A 14,092-nucleotide genomic window follows, 5' to 3' on the forward strand; every position below is an offset into this window, starting at 1 on the left:
GGTGGCGGTTCAAACCCACCAGCTGCTCCTTGGAAACTCTATCCAGGGTCGCTATGAGTTGGAACTGATTCCACAGCATTTCACAACAGAGACAAGATAGAGGAGAGTCCTGGTGTGGTGCCATAGGATAAGCACTGGACCAAAAGGTCGGTTTAAACCTCAAGGGGGTGGTTCAAACTCACCAGCCACTCTTTGAAAACCCTATCCAGAGTTGCTATGAGTCAGAACCAACTCAACAGCACTTAACAACAACAGCCCCATGATAAGAAGCCTTGGTGGCACAATAGTTAAGTGCTCAGTTGCTAAATGCAAGGTTGGTGGTTGGAACCCACACAACAGTTCTGTGGGAGAAATACCTGGAGAGCTACTTCTGTAAAGGCCAAACCCCAAACCAAAGCTTTTATCCTCTAGTGGATTCCAACTCACAATGACCTGTATAGGACAGACAGAACCACCAACACATAGGGTTTCCAAAGCTGTAATCTGTATGAAAACATATTGTCACACATGTCCGTGAAGCAGATGGTGGGTTTGAACTCCCAGCCTTTAGGGCACTTAACCATTGCACCACCAGGGCTCCTTCCATAAATGTCAGCGAACCACTGCCATCGAGTCAATTCTGTCCCTTAGGGTCACTGTGAGTTGTAAACTGACTCCACAGCACCTAACAAGAGCCTCAGGATACGGACAAACTGCTAATGGTAAACTTAGAAAACACAGTTTGGCAGGTTGAAATTTCATTCAGACATTCTTAACTAGGTATGCTTCATGCAAAATAATTTAGAGGTCTTGATGTAATTGCAAAGTGTGTGAGTGTGGGGGGTGCCCTAAGCTATTGAGTTTTTCCAAGTTCCTCCTGAGAGTCATTTCTGTCTGAATCACATGTGACCAACAAAAAGTACCTGCCAGTTTATCCTCAGTATCTCATTCAAAAGGCACCACACACTCCTGGGCATCTGCTGAGAACAGTTGACATGAGGTCAAGCGCACAATGGCACTGGGGCTGTGCCTATGTAACATAAATTTGGAATAGGGAAGGAAAGGGACCTAAGATGCCCTGGGGCCTGATCACATTCCCTTGACTTTATTGGTCCATTTGTTGCCTGGGTGTGACTAATTGAAACCCTCCTCATGCTGGGGTTTTCTTTTGTAGAAGGCTGAGTCTGAATCTCAACTGCAACTCTGTCATCTTGTAAGAATTGTGTGCTCAAAATATGCTCTGTTTAAAGGATGCAGGATGCTGCAAACTTTGAGCCACTATTTGGAATGTTAGAAATCACAGGGAGAAGCAGCAATTTATCCTTTAGAAAATGAACCTTTATCTCAGACTTCTGAGTGGACAGGTCAATGAGAGTCATGTTTTGAATGGTAGAGCTAACAGAGTGTTCTGAATACAACTTATTTCGTCAATGAACTGATGTGCACGTGTTCCTTCATGGGCATTCATCGGTCATGCGTTACAATTGCTTTATAAACATGCACATGCTTCACTCCCTGAGGAATTAAAGAATAACTACATGACAGGGTTAAAATTAAATCAGTCTAACTAGTTGATTCACACAATAAACATTGGGCAAAATGTTTGTCAGAATTTTCCCATTTTCTAACAGGTGACACTTATTTACATCACATTTACAAAGTTTCAGTTTCCTGGTCTACCAATTCATGGCATTCATTCAATAAAATGGAGTGCCTGCTAGACCAGGCACTTTTATTGGCCCCGAGGCATAGCTTTGCACAAACAGAAAAGCATTCTCAGGGACATGAAATCAATGACAGCTAAGTAAACAAGTAGATTAAAAAAAAAAAATCAAATAATGTTAAGTGCTTCCTGGAAAATGAAGTAAGGTGATGTGCTGGAGAGTTCCTGGTAGGCCACTTCAGGAATTCAGCCACATGAAGCTCTGAGGGACAAGCATTCAAGATGGAGAAGGGAACTAGTACAGCCATGTCCTGAGGCAGGCATGAGTATGGCGGTCTTGTGACTTCAACCAATCAAACATAGCAGCTAAAGGGTTTAACCTATTAATTATCTCTATGGAAGTTTAAGGAGCTCTGGTAGCGTAGTGGTTACGAATCGGGCTGCGAACCGCAAGGTCAGCAGTTCGAAACTACCAGCTGCTCCGCAGGAGAAAGATGAGGCGTTCTGCTCCCGTAAAGATTTATAGCCTCGGAAACCCTGTACAGGGTCGCTAAGAGTCGGAACCGACTCCACGGCACTTAACAACAACAACAATGGAAGTTTAAGGAGCTCTGGTAGCAACAGTGGTTACGAATCAGGCTGCGAGCCGCCAGGTCAGCAGTTCAAAACTACCAGCTGTTCCGTGGGAGAAAGATGAGGCGTTCTGCTCCCATAAAGATTTACAGCCTGGAAACCTGTACAGGGTCGCTATGAGTCGGAACAGACTCCACGGCACACAACAACAACAACATGGAAGTTTAAGGGAGGGGCTCTCCTCTAACCCTAAGCCTTCAGTCATAAAATGACTATGGTCAGATCCACTTTTCCATCTGTGGTTCCTCCAGTTTCTCAAAGGGAATTCTCTACATAATTAGCACTTGGACTTGGCTCAGTGATTATACATCCCTAACAACAACCTTGCTTTCCAAGAAGGACTCTGTTTACACACACTTTAATGCTTGGCACCTGTTGGTTGTCACGTTGCCCACTCACTGGACCCTCAGCCAAACTCTATTTAATTTTCTCACTCCTTCCTCATGACCCTCTTCTCCTTTCCAGTTCAATATGGCTTATTTTAAATGCTCAGAATGGAAAGGATTGAAAGCATGGCCCTTCAGAGTTGGGGAGGAGTTGACATAGTCCTTTGTGAAACACATGGCTCCTGTGGTTGCGGTCCATGATGCTCTAAGGTTATTAGACAGGAAAGAGATCTGGAAGCTCGTAGCTTCCTGTCTCATTCCTTTCCAGGGGTTTCAAGTTGTGCAACTGTCTTCAGTTGCTCATTGGCTAGGCTATGGTTTTCAAAAGTTTGCAAAAAATAAAACCTTTTTGATCACGTCCAGAGAGTTTGTTCTTTGATCATTCTAGGATCTGGAACATCTTCCTTTGTCTTGGCTGTGTAACTTTTGGATGCTTCTTCTTAGAAAACTTCATGTACATATATGCTGCTTTCAATTCATATACCTTTCAAATCTACTAATTTCTCCTCATTCCACCACCATGATCTGAGTCTACCATCTCCTCTCACCTGGAGCACTGCAGTCAAATAAAAATTCAGCATGCTTCATTTAATTCATTCTACACACAACAGTGCTCTGGTAGTGTAGTGGCTACGAATCGGGCTGTGAACCGCAAGGTCAGCAGTTCAAAACTACCAGCTGCTCCGCGGGAAAATGATGAGGCGTTCTGCTCCCGTAAAGATTAACAGCCTTGGAAACCCTGTGCAGGGTCACTATGAGTCAGAATCGACTCCACGGCACATAACAACAACAACACACACAACAGTTGGAATGTTGTTTTCAAAATTCAAGTCTGACTTTGCACCTGCCCATGCTTCTAAAGGCTCTCTTTTGCTCTAGGTTAAAAAAAAAAAAAAATGAGTAAGCACCTACACGTTCTGACCCTTGCCACCCCTGTGGACTCCTTTCCAGACCTTCAGTCCCACTGGTCTGCTTTCCATTCCTTACCTCCACAGAAGGCCTTTCCCTCTCTTCTCCTGCCAGCCACTTCTACTCGGCCTTCAGAGGATGTCCACATTGCCGCTGCTTCAAGGAAGCCTTCCTTGAAATCCTCTGATAGGACAGATCTTCATGTGAAGTGATGCCTGTTATACTCTTTCCCATATTCTGAAAGGAAGTGAGCGGGCCCTAGAGTTGGGCTGCCTGGGTTGGGCTCCTGGCTCCATCCTCTATCCTTTTCTACCTGCATGGACCTGGGCAGCTTCCTCAGACTCCTTTCTGAGTCTCAGTTTCCACTCACTTGTAAAATGAGGATGACAATGTGCCTACCTCCCAGGGTATCCGTGAGAATCAGGTTGATATTTCCAAACCACAGGGCTCATCATAAACATTCAATAAATATTATTGATTAGTATTGTATGATTATTTGTTAATATTTGTTAGCCTCAGCAGACCATCTACTCTGGGAAGACAGGATCAGCATCTTGTGTTACTCACCCCAGTATCCATTATGATTGGTATATAGAAGGCATCCAACAAATCCAAGTCAAATCAGTGTGAACAAGCCTGTTCTTTTGAGATTCTTCCTAATTTCAGGATCTTATAGGAGTCCTGGTGCGGCGCTGCAGGTTAATGTGCTGGACTACAAGGTTAGTTTGAAATGCAAGGTCGGCAGTTCAAGTTTACCAGCCACTCCTCGGAAACCCTATACAGAGTCACTATGAGTCAGAACCCACTTGACGGCACTTTACATCAATAGGTAGTTAAGAACTCCTGGTGTGGGGCTGTAGGATTGGTACTGGACTGCAAACCACTTTACCACCTGCTCCTCGGAAACCCCATACAGGGTCGCTATGAGTTGGAACTGACTCTGACGCTTAACAACAACTTAGTCTGGTCGCATAATGGGTGGCCTGTATGTTGGGCTGCTAACCACAAGGTGAGCAGTTTGAGTCCACAAGATGCTCTGCAGAAGAAAGATGAGGCTTTCTGCTCTGGTAAAGATTTATAACCTCAGAAACTCTACTCAGGGTCACTATGAGTTGGAACCAACTTGATGGCACACCACCACCATAGGCAGTAGAGTTGACTTGATAGCACACAACAACAACAATAAAAGTGATAGACATGGCAGTCTTGGGCAAAATTGTGCAATAGACCCACAGTTTCCTCTTCTGTAATGCACAGCATCTCTCCACACTCCACCCGAAAGTCTCCTCACTTAAGTATCTTTTAAAGCATTTTTGTAGTTGTTCCCTCTCTCAAAACATGAAAGAGTTCTTGGATATGCAAATGATTAGCACGCTCACCTGCTAACTGATTGGTTGGGGGTTTACGTCTGCCTAGCGGTGCCTTGGAAGAACAAACTTGGCAATCTACTTCCAAATAGCAGCTATTGAAAAGAAGCCTGTGGACTACAGTTCTACTTTGACACAGATGGAGTTATCATGAATTTGAATCAACTCAACAGCAACTGGTTTCCCAAACATGAAAGGATCTATTTCCAAATATTTGTCTTTGAAGAAAGGTCACATCGGTGTGTCATCATCCATGGAGTAAGCTTCTTTGGAAAGGTGACCTTGAGCTGGTAGTCCTTGTTGGAGGACCAATGGGATGCGTGTCTGGACAGTGGCAAGGTTAAAGGTGGGACTTTAAGTATGGGGATTTTAGAGAGGAAGAAGGCCATTTAGAGGCCAGAACCTCTATAGTTGTCTGTACCCTTTATGATACATTTTGAAAATGTAATGGGGAACTTCTGATTATTTCAGGGATTTAGGAGTGGGCTCTGCTACTTACTGGAATTTAGCAGGTGGAGACCAGAAATACTAGATATCCTGCAATGTGCAAGACTGTCCCACACAAGCCAATACTGTCTGGCACCTCACAAGGCTGTCTGTGTCCCAAAACATACATGTAATCAAAACTTTGTTTATAATTATTTGAGCTTAGCTCTGTTTTAGATAGATAGAAAAAATGAGGATTTTTCTCTAAACTTTTCATAAATGTAGCTCCAAGGAAATATGTTGCTTGAAAATTTACTGAGACTTTCTCACTATTTCAGGCAACTACATCATTGGGGGATGTTATTCATGGTATTTGCATACCAGGGTAATGCCCCATCATAGCCCACTAGTGTAGCTGCCACATTGATGGGGGTTGCACATGTGTCTGTACAATTTTAACTTTTATTTTTAAAAGTCTAGTATAAAGAAAAATATCAACCTACAGCCTCAATTCACTTCCTAAAGTGCTACTTTGCTTTATTTTAAGTGGAGTTATTGTCCATGTTCTACCACCTGTCTGTCAGCTTCTTGCACTGTGCTGGCTTACGTGGTGCTGTGGAACCTATGTTAATGGCATTCCAAATAGTAACAGGGTTACCCATGGTGGACAGGTTTCAGAGGAGGTTCTAGACTAGTGTAGACTAGGAAGAAAAGCCTGGTAATCTACTTTCTTAAAATTAGTCAATTAAAAACTTTATGGATCACAACAGATCACTGCTCACCTTGCTTGTATTGGACATCAGGAAACGATGACACCATTTGGTGAAGCAGAGGGCACGACAGGACAGGTGAAATCCTCAGTGAGGTAGTTTGGTACAAGAGTCGCAGTGGTGGACTGAAACATGCTGGAACCGTGAGGGTGATGCAGAACTGAGCAGCATTTTGTTCTGTTACACGTAAGGTTGCCAGGAGTCAGAATCAATTCAACAGCAGCTATCAATTTATCTATTGCCTATGTTCTTGATTATCCTGGGCCCCATGAAATCATTACCTCATAGGGCCCCAGCAGGCAGGAGAAGAACCCAGAGTTTCTCTGCTCTTTCCTTTTGAAAAGAAGCCCCAGTCCACCTCCTTTCCTTATTTCTGACGCCTACATACATCCCTAAGTGGAGAAGCAGTGAAGAACACAGGATTGGGAGACAGATCCAGGTTCATTCTGCTATTTCCTTCCTGGGTCATCCTGGACAATGCATTCAATGTCTTTCAGCCACAGTCCCATCATCTGTAAGATGGAGGTGATAATGCCTACTGGCAAAGGAGGTAACAGGTCCAAAACCTCTGCGGTGCATGGGACAGGAAGCACCAGGAACAGAGGAACAACGCGTGGTGATGGTTCTGATAACTGGGTTCCTTCCGTTCCTGTGGTTCCTCATCTCAGCACACAGAATTAGGCAATGATTCTTCCTGGGGCTGACGATCCAGCTCATGTGGAACAGCTCTAGCCCACATGGGTCTTACTTCTGACCCCACCAGGTGAATTCCTGGTTCTGCCTTGCCTCCCTGTGAGGCCTCAGCATTTCCAAAATGAAACTGCTAAGCACTCTTCCCTGAGCAGGAGAGAGGATTCTGGATTCAGGATTCAGGTTTGATTAGAACTCTGATACATCAGGTCACCGTTTCAGTCTCCTTCCCCTTTGGCCTCTCTAGTGGTCCCTCAAGCATAGTTCTAAGTCGTGAGACTGAGTGGTCTCTTGGTACAACCAGAAAAACCCAAACCAACCCACTGCCCTGAAGTCACTCCTGCTTCATAATGACCCTTTGGGACAGAGCAGAACTTCCCCTTAGGTTTTCCACTGCTATAAATGGTTACAGAGCAGATTGCTACATCTTTCTCTCGTGGAACAGCTGGTGGGCTTCAAGCCTTCACCTTTTAATTGGTAGCAGAGTGCTTTCACTACTGCGTTACCAGAGCGCCTTCTTACTATGACAGTCATTATTTCTTGTCCTGTCAAATAGTCTTGAAATGATTATTTATTGCTGGGCAGCCAGGGCCTATTTCAAGGATGGCAGAGTCTGAGATACTTATCCAAAACTGAGCTCTCTGGTCTTGGAAGAGAGCTGGTGTAGAGTCTTCTGGGAATAAATGTTCTCTTTTGCATCCCCTAGCCTCCTATTTTGTGCTTTGCCTCTTTCAGTTTTTCTTCTTGGTGGATAGCCAACCCATCTCTCCAGCTTAAAATAGCAATGACTGGCCAGTGCCCTTGAAAGGACAGGGTACCAGGAGACGGCTCCCCTCAAACAGCTCACCTAGAGCTGTCAGGAGGTGGAAATCATTACAGTTCCAGGAAGAGACTGCCCCTTGGGAGCCTGCTGCAGAATTCCTCTGAGATATCCATAAACCCTGTGGTGCAAGTCCCTCTGTCTGCCTTAGAAAACGAACACTTTCTACATGACAAGTACTGAGCTGAGTACTTTATACATAATAACTCAATCTTTACTACAAATTAATTAAATCTATCAGTAAAATCAATTTTATTGATAATACATTAATTAATAAAATCATTATCACAAACCTATGACGTAGGAGCTTATTATCATTCTCACTATACATAAGCTCAGAGAGATTAATTAACCTGTTCAACGTCACAAATCACAGGACCTGGCTCTGGAGCCCACCCTTATAATATAATCACTATGCGATGTGGCCCTCAGAGCCCTTTGACATCTAGACTCACTGATCACATGGATTCAATGAGGTAATAGATTAAACAATTTTTAAATAAAAGCTTCTTATTGTGAATTGAGTGAAGGTTTACAGTCAAGATCATGCGCTTTACATTCAGCACTTTGTCTCATCCCAATGATTACCTTCCCCTTCACGTGACAACAGCTACCCTAGTTCCTTCTGTGAGAACTATCTGCATTCCACCCACGTTCCTATCCTTTCTCAACTTTCTCCTTAGGAAATTGATGTCCTTTTGATTTTGAATGATTGGCCTTTCCATGGTGAGCCTACCTTACTAGTGCTGTTGTCCCTCCCTATAAACCTATCTACTTCTTGGCTGAAAATTGAGCCATGAGGGTGAATTCCTTTCCAAACATAAATGGTGATTAAGGGCTATGGTCTTAGATTTCTCTAGTCTCTTTCTGACAAGTAAATCTAGTCTTCCTTTTTAAAAAATTAAATAATTTTCCGTTTTTTTTCTCCCATTCTATCTGGAACCTCTAATGTGATCCTTGTCAGTTGGTAGTGGTAGCTGGGCACTATCTAGTTATTTTGGTCTCAGAGTCATGGCAACTGATGTTCACATGTTCCATTAGTCTGTTAAACTAATTGATTCCAAACCTCTTCAATTCTTATCACTCCTTTTTCTTCCACATGTGGAGAGACAAATAGCTGCACTTTAGACAGCCACTCACGAGCTTTCAAGATCCCAGATGCTACTCATCCAAGCAGGAGGTAGAACATTGTCTTTATGGACTATGTATGTTATGCCAATTGACCTGGTGTCCCCTGAGACTATGGCCCTGAGCCCCCCATTGCCTTAGGATGTTTGATAACATCTAGAAAGTTTTCACAATTTTGTCCTCTGTTTGTTCCACCACATTCATAGTTGTATTTGCAGGAAAGGTAAATACTCATGTACAAATATTCTCTTTCAAGATTTTATTAGTGGGATATATATATTTTTTGTTGCTGTTGTTAAGTGCTGTCAAGTCGATTCCGCCCCATAGCGACCCTGTACAGGGTTTCCGAGGCTGTAAATCTTTACAGGAGCATACTTCCTCATCTTTCTCTGGCAGAACCACTGGTAGTTTCGAACTGCCGACCTTGAGGTTCACAGCCCGATTCGTAACCACTACGCTACCAGAGCTCCATATATGTGTGTGTGTGTGGATATATCCTGCTCTTCCTCCCTTACCCATTCAACTCATGTCTCAATCCATGTATCTACACACAACATTGTTCTCCAAGTTTGTAGCCCATGAATGCCTCCCTGTGTCTTCACCTATCTTCATTATTCTTATGTCACCTTCCCTCTTCCTGAAAAGTGCTCTATCTGTCACCTAAGCTTATATGTGTCTACCCTCTAGCTAGTGAATTACCCTCTCCTCCCTCCCATCTCTGTTAACCATCAAAGAATGTTTCTTTTAATCTGGAAAATTTCCCTTAAGTTTCACAATGATGGTCTCATGTAATATTTGTTCTTTTGTGATTGGTTTGTGTACTATCCCTGTTTAAAGTTACACTGTGATTTATTTGTTTCTTCTACATTTTAAAATAATATGTTAATCCTGAAATCTACTTGACCTCCTCTCCACCTGGAATTATTATGGTACCTCCAAGGAGCCATGGTAATGCACTGGTTAAGTGCCCAATTGCTAACCAAAAGGTCAGCATCTGGAATTCTGGAACTATACTTTTCCCTTACTTCACTTTGTCATTTCCTCATCATAGACTGACATCTCTGTTTCCCTATTTTGGTCCTATAGGCTTGTTTTACTCTGGATACTTTCATATCTGGATTGAATTCTGGTTGGTGTTACTGTGTATGTCAATCTCTGGTTGTAATCTGCTGTTGTTGTTGTCAATCCAAAGGACTCCCTTTAGTATTTTTTGTAAAGTTGGCTTGGGTTTTTTTTTTTTTTTTTAATTACAGATTCCTTTAATTTTTGTTTACTTGGAAATCTTCTCATCTTGCTGTCATATTTGAGGGACAGCTTTGCTGGTTATATGATTTTTGGTTAGCAGTTTTTTCCTTTCTGAGTTTTGTATATGTCTCCCCATTGCTTTCTTGCCTGCATGTTTTCTGCTGAGAAATCAGAACTTAATCTTATTGGTTTTAATTTGTAGGTAGCATTTTGTTTTTCCTGGGCTGCTTTCAGGATTATGTCTTTACCTTCGGTTTTGAAGAGTTTGATTATGATATGTCATGGTAATTTTCTTTTGGTTTCTATCCTGTTTGAGATTTGCTGCTTCTTGAATGCTTATCTTCTTATCTGGCATGATGTTAGTGAAATTTTCTTCCAGCAACTCACCGACTATCTTTTCTGTGCTTTTCTTTGACTCTTCCTATTCTAGAATTCTGATCACCTGTAGGTTATTCCTCTACATGAATCTTAGGCTTTGTTTGTATTTTTTCATTACTTTTTTCTGATTGTTCTTCTAACTTGCTAGTATTGAGAGATTTATCTTCAAGCTCACTAATACTAACTTCAAGTTTACTAATTTTTTATTCAAATTTACTCCTTTGCCCTTTCAGTATATTCTCCATTTCTGATATCTTAGTATTAACCTTTCAGATTTCTGTTTAAAGCATTTAAATTTAAAGCACTCAAATAGTTCTAGCAGTGCCTGGCACACAGTAAGTAAATATACTTCCATTCATGTGGAATAACCATTGAAAAACTCAAACCAACCCTATTGCTCTTGAGTGAATTCTGGCTCACAGTGACTCTATACCATAGGGTTCCAAGGTTGTACATTTTTATGGAAGCAGAATGCTACATCTTTCTCCTACAGAACAGCTGATGGTGATGGATTTGTACCACCGACCTTTTGGTTAGCAACCAAGCACTTAACCAGTGCACCACCAGGGGTCCTTGGAGGCGCCATTGAGGAATAATAATAAGATTGGGCTGTTAGTCATTCTAGTCATTGCCAGATACATGATCTTGACAAGCTACAGTGTCTCTCTGTCCTCCAATTTCCTCATCTGTAAACTACAAATAATAGTAGTACTTATTTCCTAGGGTCATTATGAGTATTAAGTGAATTAACATTTGTAAAGCACTTAGAACATAGACTGTTCTATGTTCTAGATGCTGCTTTTGTTCTGTCTATATTTTCTAAAATAGACTAGGAAGAAAATTCTGGCAATTTACTTCCAAAAATTAGCCAGTGAAAAACCCTATGGGTCACAGTACAATATCTAAGGCTTTGGCTTGCTTATTTGGATATATCATCAGGGGGTATCAATCTTTGGAGAAGGACATGTTTGGTAAAGTGGAGGGTCAGTGAAGACAAGGGAAATCCTAAATAAGACAGATGAACATAATGGAAACAACTGTGGATTAAAATAGACCAAGAATTATGATGATGGCACATTCCATTCTGTTATACATTGGGTTGTCAAAGCTGATTTCATAGAAAATAACAAGAAGATATATACATGCAATAGGGTAGGCACTGGCTTTTTCATTCTGCTAACCTGGGTTTTGAGTCTTGGTTCCTTGTTTGCTATCTGGGTCAACTTGGATGAATTACCTGCCCTGCCTAAGCTTCAATTTCTTTACCTGTGAAACAGAACTAAAATACCTATCTATAGAGTGATTTAAGGAACTGTGGTAGCACAGTGTATTACCAGCTGAGCTGCTAATCTCAAGGTCAGCACTTCAAATCTACCAGCTGTTCCACAGGAGAAATATAAGGCTTTCTGCTTCTGTAAAGATTTGCAGCCTCGGAAACCCTCTACAGGGTTGCTATCAGTCGAAAGCAACTCCACGGCATATAACCACCACCACAGAGCTATTTGAGAATTCAGTGAGAAAAGGCACATGAAATCACAGAATTGGGTACATATTAAGGGCTCAATTATTGTTGTTACAGCTGGTGAGCTTGAATCAGCCACCTTGAGGTTCAAGCTGATTTTGCAGTCCAGCATATTAATTCATAGTGCCACAATCAAAGTTATTTAATCTATTTGCCTTAGCAAGTTTTTTTTTTTTTTTTTTTTTGAAGTCCCATAAATACATCAGCTATTTCATGTCTTCGAGCCTTTGCTCTAGCTATTTTCTTACCTAAATACTCTGATATTTCTTGTCCCTCTAACTACCACTCTGTTCTGTTATCTTGGGGCTCATTCTAGCTCTAGCTTTTGAGAACGGTGACCATGGAAAGCCTAGGAGTTGCTTTACTGCAACAGGTTTGCATTTCTGAAGAAGGATCAAAGTGTTGCAGAATAGTTGGTCTTTTCCTAATCCACCCGAACTCTGTTGTTGTTAAGTGTTGCTGAATCGGTTCTGACTCACAGCAACCCCGTTTAGGGTTTCCAAGAAGCAGCTGGTGAGCTTGAATTGCTGACTTTGCAATACAAAGTGACCTTGTAGTCCAGTGCATTAACTTGCAGCGCCACAGAACTCCACCCTACTCTAAGAAGAGGATAAGACATTGTATTTGTGTGTGTGTGTGTGTGCTGTGTGAGGGATGAGGGAAAGCTGTCGTCTTTTCACACAGGCCTGGACCTTGCTCAATCCTTCTGCCTATTGGCTCTTGGATATTCAAATTTTGACTGCAACTGCCAGTGAGATCTACCAGATGCATTAATTTGACATGATGGCTCCTTGTGATACCTTCACTAGGTCATGTAGTCCCAGCCTCATCTCTCACCACATCCCTGCATGCCCCCTTGCTCCCTAACACTAACCCTCTTCCAATTCCTCTAAACACCATGCTCCCCCTGCCGCTCAGCCTTTGTTCAGGCTATTCTCTCTGCTTGAAATGTCCTTTCCTCTCACACCATCTAACTGACATCTCCGTATCCATCAAACCTTCGATGAAACCTCTCTTCTTTTTAACAGACTTCCCTGGCCCCTCGTTTCCTTTTCTGTAAACGGACTTAGGTGCCCTTCATTTGCACCCATTCTCTATTCTTCATTAACACTCTTGTGCACCTCTTTTGATAACAATTATGACATTAGGTTCTTATCGTTTATATTTTCATCATTTTCTCTTACCACTCATTTCCTCTTATCACTCCACTTTATAGCACAGTGCTTGGCACTTCTTAGCTTAGGATCTAAAGGGTTTATAGAAATATGGAACTAAAACGAACTCTAATGAAGTGAAACCATCCAGGTTGATGTTGATTGACTAGAGGGTTCTTCTGTTATCATGTGTGTGCACTGAATATGTTAACATTCTTCTACAACTTTATTTTTTATGACTGAATGCCTTGCTCTGCTTTCCCCAGAGCTTATCACCTATGAAGACAGAGAACTTGAATTTTCTAGTTCCAACTTCTGTTTGAGTATTTGCAGGCACTGGGAAAGGCCAAAGGAAATTAAGCCATTAATGGAATTACATTTCATAGCCAAGTAAATCTTCTCCCAGCTATCTCCTCTCAAGGGACATGGCCTCAATGAATTCTTAAACTAAGCTATTTAAAAAGTGCAGCTGATTCTTTCTATTTGTAGTACACATGTGTAAAGTTACAACAAACACTCAATTAGCAAATGTGAGGAGGCTTCCAAAAGTTCACACACACACATACACACACACACACACACAAAGGATGAAAAGATAATGATACAATCTCCACTGAGTGGTTTCCAACCTGTCTGGACTGGACGGGGCTGCGGAAAAGAGATGGTGATAAAACTCTTGTGGTTCAAGAGTGAATAATTCCTATCAGGACTGACTGTAAGTTTGCAAATATAAAGGTAGACGTTTTGTAACAAAAGGAGGGGAGCGGTTGATCTTGCAGTCTAGGAGTGGAGGGCCCTGGGACCATCAAGGGAGAAGAGCAGAGTGTGGGACCCTATCCAAAGAAGCAGTGGCACCAGAGATGGAGGCAGAGAGGATGACTTGGAGAGATGGAACAGTTGGGGGAGGGAGAGGGGCTGTGTGCTGACGTCTGTGGGGCAGGCTTGCGGGCTGTACCCTTTGACTGTTTGAATGGTTATATATTCCTGAGTGCTTCTGTGTACATCCAAAACAAAACAAAACA

The sequence above is a fragment of the Chrysochloris asiatica genome, unplaced genomic scaffold, assembly GCF_000296735.1.
Source record: "Chrysochloris asiatica unplaced genomic scaffold, ChrAsi1.0 scaffold00010, whole genome shotgun sequence".
Taxonomy (NCBI): domain Eukaryota; kingdom Metazoa; phylum Chordata; class Mammalia; order Afrosoricida; family Chrysochloridae; genus Chrysochloris; species Chrysochloris asiatica.